The following is a 6,000-nucleotide window of genomic DNA, read 5'->3' as shown; positions in this document are numbered from 1 at the left end:
ATTTGAAACGTATTTTGTCGAATGCGCATTCAAATTCGAGGCGCAAGTATGATAAGGGCCAGCCTTTATATAAATAGATTGCGCAAGAGTTGACGGCTGCGATTATACCAGCACTAATGTACCGGATCCCATCAGAACTACGCAGCTAAGCGTGCTTGGGCGAGAGTAGTACTAGGATGGGTGACCTTCCTCGGAAGTCCTCGTGTTGCACCCCTCCAATTTTATTTCATATAAAGCTTTTTTTAGTTGATTTTTCTAAATGTCGTGTAACTAATTAGTTATTTGCGTTTTGCGTTATTGGTCGAATTTGCATTCAAATTCAAGGCGCAAGTGCGATAAAGGGCAGCCTTTATATAAATAGATTGCGCAAGAGTTGATGGGTTCGATCATACCAGCGCTAATGTATCGGATCCCATCAGAACTCTGCAGTGAAGTGTACGTGGGCGAGATTAGTACTAGGTTGGGTGACCTCCAGGGATGTCCTCGTATTTCACCCACCCTGTTTTATTTCATATAAACTTGTTTTTCATTGCATTTTCTACACATGGTGTAACTAATTACTTGTTTTCATTTTACGAAATAAATAATTTAAAACATTATTTGGCCGAATTTGCGCTAGAGTAGTTAAGCGTGCTTGGGCGAGAGTAGTACTAGGATTAGTGACCTCCTAGGAAGTCCTCGTGTTGCACCCCTCCCATTTTACTTCATATAATGTTTTTTTACTAAAATTTTCTAAACGTGGTTTAGCTAATTAGTTATTTTAATTTTGTAAAATAAATAATTTGAAACGTTATTTGGACGAATTTGCATTCAAATTCGAGGCACAAGTGCGATAGGAGGTAGGGTTTATATAAATAGATTGAGTAAGAGTTGACGGGTGTAATCATACCAGCAGTAATGCATAGGATCCCATCAGAACTCCGTAGTTAAGCGTGCTAGCGGGATAGTAGTATTATGATAGGTGACCTTCTGGGAAGTCCTCGTGTTGCACCTCTCCAATTTTATTTCTATAAAGTTTTTTTAGTTAAATTTTCTACACGTGGTGTAACTAAATAGTAATTTGCATTTTGCGAAATAAATAATTTGAAACGTTATTTTTTCGAATTTGCATTCAAATTCGAGACGCAAGTGCGATAGGGGGCAGCCTTTATATAAATAGATTGTGGAAGAGTTGACGGGTGTGATCATAACAGCAGTAATGCACAGGATCCCATCAGAACTCCGTAGTTAAGCGTGCTTGTGAGATAGTAGTACAAGGATGAGTGACCTTCCTGGGAGGTCCTCATGTTGCAACCCTCCAATTTTATTTCATATAAAGTTTTTTTAGTTGAATTTTCTACACGTGGTGAAACTAATTAGTAATTTGCGTTTTGCGTTATTTGGTCGAATTTGCATTCAAATTCGAGGCCCAAGTGCGATAAGGGCCAGCCTTTATATAAATAAATTGCAAAGAGTTACGGGTGCGGCATACCAACACTAATGCACGGATCATATCAAAACTCCACAGTAAGCATGCTTGGCAAGAGTCGACTAGATGGCTGACCTCCTGTAAAGCCACGTGTTGCACCCCTCCATTTTATTTCATATAAATTTTTTAGTTGATTTTCTAAACGTGGTGTAACGAAATAGTTATTTGCGTTTTGCGTTATTTGGTCAATTTGCATTCAAATTCGAGGCGCAAGTGCGATAAAGGTAGCCTTATATAAATAGATTGCACAAGAGTTGATGGGCTCGATCATACTAGTGCTAATGTACCGGATCCCATCAGAACTCCGCAGTTACGTGTACTTGGGCGAGATTAGTACTAGGTTGGGTGACCTCCAGGGAAGTCCTCGTATTGCACCCCTCCTGTTTTATTTCATATAAACTTCTTTTTCGTTGCATTTTCTACACGTGGTGTAACTAATTACTTATTTTCATTTTACGAAAAAAATAATTTAAAACATTATTTGGCCGAATTTGCGCTAGAGTAGTTAAGCGTGCTTGGGCGAGAGTAGTACTAGGATTGGTGACCCCTGGGAAGTCCTCGTGTTGCACCCCTCCCATTTTACTTCATATAATGTTTTTTTACTAGAATTTTCTAAACGTGGTTTAGCTAATTAGTTTTTTTAATTTTGTGAAATAAATAATTTGAAACGTTCTTTGGACGAATTTGCATTCAAATTCGAGGCACAACTGTGATAGGAGGTAGGGTTTAGATAAATAGATTGTGTAAGAGTTGACGGGTGTAATCATACCAGCAGTAATGCATAGGATCCCATCAGAACTCCGTAGTTAAGGGTGCTTGCGGGATAATAGTATTATGATAAGTGACCTTCTGGGAAGTCCTCGTGTTGCACCTCTCCAATTTTATTTCATATAAAGTTCTTTTTTAGTTAAATTTTCTACACGTGGTGTAACAAAATAGTAATTTGCGTTTTGCGAAATAAATAATTTGAAACGTTATTTTGTCGAATTTACATTCAAATTCGGTTGTGTAAGAGTTGACGGGTGTGATCATACCAGCAGTAATGCACAGGATCGCATCAGAACTCCGTAGTTAAGCGTGCTTGTGAGATTTTAGTACAAGGATGGGTGACCTTCCTGGGAGGTCCTCGTGTTTCAACCCTCCAATTTTATTTCATATAAAGTTTTTTTTAGTTGAATTTTCTACACGTGGTGAAACTAATTAGTAATTTGCATTTTGCGTTATTTGGTCGAATTTGCATTCAAATTCGAGACGCAAGTGCGATATGGGGCAGCCTTTACATAAATAGATTGTGTAAGAGTTGACGGGTGTGATCATACCAGCAGTAATGCACAGGGTCCCATCAGAACTCCGTAGTTAAGCGTGCTTGTGAGATAGTAGTACAAGGATGGGTGACCTTCCTGGGAGGTCCTTGTGTTAGAACCCTCCAATTTTATTTCATATAAAGTTTTTTTTAGTTAAATTTTCTACATGTGGTGAAACTAATTAGTAATTTGCGTTTTACGTTATTTGGTCGAATTTGCATTAAAAATCGAGGCGCAAGTGCGATAAGGGGCAGCCTTTATATAAATAAATTGCGCAAGAGTTAACGGGTGCGACCATACCAACACTAACGCACCAGATCATATCAAAACTCCACAGTTAGGCATGCTTGGGCAAGAGTCGTACTAGGATGGCTGACCTCCTGTAAAGGCCTCGTGTTGCACCCCTCCCATTTTACTTCATATAAAGTTTTTTAGTTGATTTTTCTAAACGTGGTGTAACTAATTAGTTATTTGCGTTTTGTGTTATTTGGTCGAATTTGCATTCAAATTCGAGGCGCAAGTGCGATAAAGGGTAGCCTTTATATAAATAGATTGCGCAAGAGTTGATGGGCTCGATCATACCAGTGCTAATGTACCGGATCCCTTCAGAACTTCGCAGTTAAGTGTACTTGGGCGAGATTAGTACTAGGTTGGGTGACCTCTAGGGAAGTCCTCGTATTGCACCCCTCCTGTTTTATTTCATATAAACTTGTTTTTCGTTGCATTTTCTACACGTGGTGTATCTAATTACTTATTTTCATTTTACGAAATAAATAATTTAAAACATTAGTTGGCCGAATTTGCGCTAGAGTAGTTAAGCGTGCTTGGGCGAGAGTAGTACTAGGATTGGTGACCTCTTGGGAAGTCCTCGTGTTGCACCCCTCCCATTTTACTTCATATAATGTTTTTTTACTAAAATTTTCTAAACGTGGTTTAGCTAATTAGTTATTTTAATTTTGCAAAAAAAATAATTTGAAACGTTATTTGGACGAATTTGCATTCAAATTCGAGGCACAAGTGCAATAGGAAGTAGGGTTTATATAAATAGATTGCGTAAGAGTTGACGGGTGTAATCATACCAGCAGTAATGCATAGGATCCCATCAGAACTCCGTAGTTAAGCGTGTTTGCGGGATAGTAGTATTATGATAGGTGACCTTCTGGGAAGTCCTCGTGTTGCACCTCTCCAATTTTATTTCATATAAAGTTTTTTTTAGTTAAATTTTCTACACGTGGTGTAACTAAATAGTAATTTGCGTTTTGCGAAATAAATAATTTGAAACGTTATTTTTTCGAATTTGCATTCAAATTCGAGACGCAAGTGCGTTAGGGGGCAGCCTTTATATAAATAGATTGTGTAAGAGTTGACGGGTGTGATCATACCAGCAGTAATGCACAGGATCCCATCAGAACTCCGTAGTTAAGCGTTCTTGTGAGATAGTAGTACTAGGATGGGTGACCTTCCTGGGAGGTCCTCGTGTTGCAACCCTCCAATTTTATTTCATATAAAGTTTTTTTTAGTTGAATTTTCTACACGTGGTGAAACTAATTAGTAATTTGCGTTTTGCGTTATTTGGTCGAATTTGCATTCAAAATCCAGGCACAAGTGCGATAAGGGGCAGCCTGTGTATAAATAAATTGCGCAAGACTTAACGGGTGCGACCATACCAACACTAATGCACCGGATCATATCAAAACTCCACAGTTAAGCATGCTTGGGCAAGAGTCGTACTAGGATGGCTGACCTCCTGTAAAGGCCTCGTGTTGCACCCCTCCCATTTTAGTTCATATAAAGTTTTTTTAGTTGATTTTCTAAACGTGGTGTAACTAATTAGTTATTTGCGTTTTGCGTTATTTGGTCGAATTTGCATTCAAATTCTAGGCGCAAGCGCGATAAAGGGTAGCCTTTATATAAATAGATTGCGCAAGAGTTGATGGGCTCGATCATACCAGCGCTAATGTACCGGATCCCATCAGAACTCCGCAGTTAAGTGTACTTGGGCGAGATTAGTACTAGGTTGGGTGACCTCCAAGGAAGTCCTCGTATTGCACCCCTCCTGTTTTATTTCATATAAACTTGTTTTCCGTTGCATTTTATACACGTGGTGTATCTAATTACTTATTTTCATTTTACGAAATAAATAAATTAAAACATTATTTTGCCGAATTTGCGCTAGAGTAGTTAAGCGTGCTTGCGCGAGAGTAGTACTAGGATTGGTGACCTCCTGGGAAGTCCTCGTGTTGCACCCCTCCTATTTTACTTCATATAATGTTTTTTTACTAAAATTTTATAAACGTGGTTTAGCTAATTAGTTATTTTAATTTTGTAAAATAAATAATTTGAAACGTTATTTGGACGAATTTGCATTCAAATTCGAGGCACAAGTGCAATAGGAGGTAGGGTTTATATAAATAGATTGCGTAAGAGTTGACGGGTGTAATCATACCAGCAGTAATGCATAGGATCCCATCAGAACTCCGTAGTTAAGCGTGCTTGCGGGATAGTAGTTTATGATAGGTGACCTTCTGGGAAGTCCTCGTGTTGCACCTCTCCAATTTTATTTCATATAAAGTTTTTTTAGTTAAATTTTCTACACGGGGTGTAACTAAATAGTAATTTGCGTTCTGCGAAATAAATAATTTGAATCGTTATTTTGTCGAATTTACATTCAAATTCGAGACGCAAGTGCGATAGGGGGTAGCCTTTATATAAATAGATTGTGTAAGAGTTGACGGGTGTGATCATACCAGCAGTAATGCACAGGATCCCATAAGAACTCCGTAGTTAAGCGTGCTTGTGAGATAGTAGTACTAGGATGGGTGACCTTCCTGGGAGGTCCTCGTGTTGCAACCCTCAAATTTTATTTCATATAAAGTTTTTTTTAGTTGAATTTTCTACACGTGGTGAAACTAATTAGTAATTTGCGTTTTGCGTTATTTGGTCGAATTTGCATTCAAAATCGAGGCACAAGTGCGATAAGGGGCAGCCTTTATATAAATAAATTGCGCAAGACTTAACGGGTGCGGCCATACCAACACTAATGCACCGGATCATATCAAAACTCCATAGTTAAGCATGCTTGGGCAAGAGTCGTACTAGGATGGCTGACCTCCTGTAAAGGCCACGTGTTGCACCCCTCCCATTTTATTTCACATAAAGTTTTTTTAGTTGATTTTTCTAAACGTGGTGTAACTAATTAGTTATTTGCGTTTTGCGTTATTTGGTCGA

General features: G+C 38.5%; 4 non-coding genes and 11 pseudogenes across 4 annotated transcripts; all 15 read left to right on the top strand.

The window, feature by feature from the left end:
- The first annotated feature begins 94 nt into the window (after positions 1–94).
- Positions 95–214, top strand: LOC121221657 (5S ribosomal RNA). The gene has a single exon (XR_005919044.1). It is a non-coding gene; the product is annotated as a 5S ribosomal RNA (ribosomal RNA).
- A 164-nt stretch (positions 215–378) lies between these two features.
- Positions 379–497, top strand: LOC121221957 (uncharacterized; annotated as a pseudogene).
- Positions 498–875: 378 nt separating this feature from the next.
- Positions 876–994, top strand: LOC121221988 (uncharacterized; annotated as a pseudogene).
- A 182-nt stretch (positions 995–1,176) lies between these two features.
- LOC121221960 (uncharacterized) lies at positions 1,177–1,296 on the top strand (annotated as a pseudogene).
- Positions 1,297–1,727: 431 nt separating this feature from the next.
- LOC121221737 (5S ribosomal RNA) lies at positions 1,728–1,846 on the top strand. The gene has a single exon (XR_005919124.1). It is a non-coding gene; the product is annotated as a 5S ribosomal RNA (ribosomal RNA).
- A 377-nt stretch (positions 1,847–2,223) lies between these two features.
- LOC121221349 (uncharacterized) lies at positions 2,224–2,342 on the top strand (annotated as a pseudogene).
- Positions 2,343–2,488: 146 nt separating this feature from the next.
- LOC121221353 (uncharacterized) lies at positions 2,489–2,608 on the top strand (annotated as a pseudogene).
- Positions 2,609–3,058: 450 nt separating this feature from the next.
- LOC121221309 (uncharacterized) lies at positions 3,059–3,177 on the top strand (annotated as a pseudogene).
- Positions 3,178–3,340: 163 nt separating this feature from the next.
- On the top strand, positions 3,341–3,459 carry LOC121221724 (5S ribosomal RNA). The gene has a single exon (XR_005919111.1). It is a non-coding gene; the product is annotated as a 5S ribosomal RNA (ribosomal RNA).
- Positions 3,460–3,837: 378 nt separating this feature from the next.
- On the top strand, positions 3,838–3,956 carry LOC121221253 (uncharacterized; annotated as a pseudogene).
- A 184-nt stretch (positions 3,957–4,140) lies between these two features.
- Positions 4,141–4,260, top strand: LOC121221945 (uncharacterized; annotated as a pseudogene).
- Positions 4,261–4,425: 165 nt separating this feature from the next.
- LOC121221907 (uncharacterized) lies at positions 4,426–4,544 on the top strand (annotated as a pseudogene).
- Positions 4,545–4,707: 163 nt separating this feature from the next.
- On the top strand, positions 4,708–4,826 carry LOC121221698 (5S ribosomal RNA). Its single transcript, XR_005919085.1, has one exon. It is a non-coding gene; the product is annotated as a 5S ribosomal RNA (ribosomal RNA).
- Positions 4,827–5,505: 679 nt separating this feature from the next.
- On the top strand, positions 5,506–5,625 carry LOC121221897 (uncharacterized; annotated as a pseudogene).
- A 165-nt stretch (positions 5,626–5,790) lies between these two features.
- On the top strand, positions 5,791–5,909 carry LOC121221953 (uncharacterized; annotated as a pseudogene).
- Positions 5,910–6,000: the final 91 nt, after the last annotated feature.

This window comes from Gossypium hirsutum, chromosome D09 (assembly GCF_007990345.1).
Source record: "Gossypium hirsutum isolate 1008001.06 chromosome D09, Gossypium_hirsutum_v2.1, whole genome shotgun sequence".
Taxonomy (NCBI): domain Eukaryota; kingdom Viridiplantae; phylum Streptophyta; class Magnoliopsida; order Malvales; family Malvaceae; genus Gossypium; species Gossypium hirsutum.
Note: the sequence above shows the minus strand (reverse complement) of the source record. Positions and strands in the feature narration are given on the sequence as shown.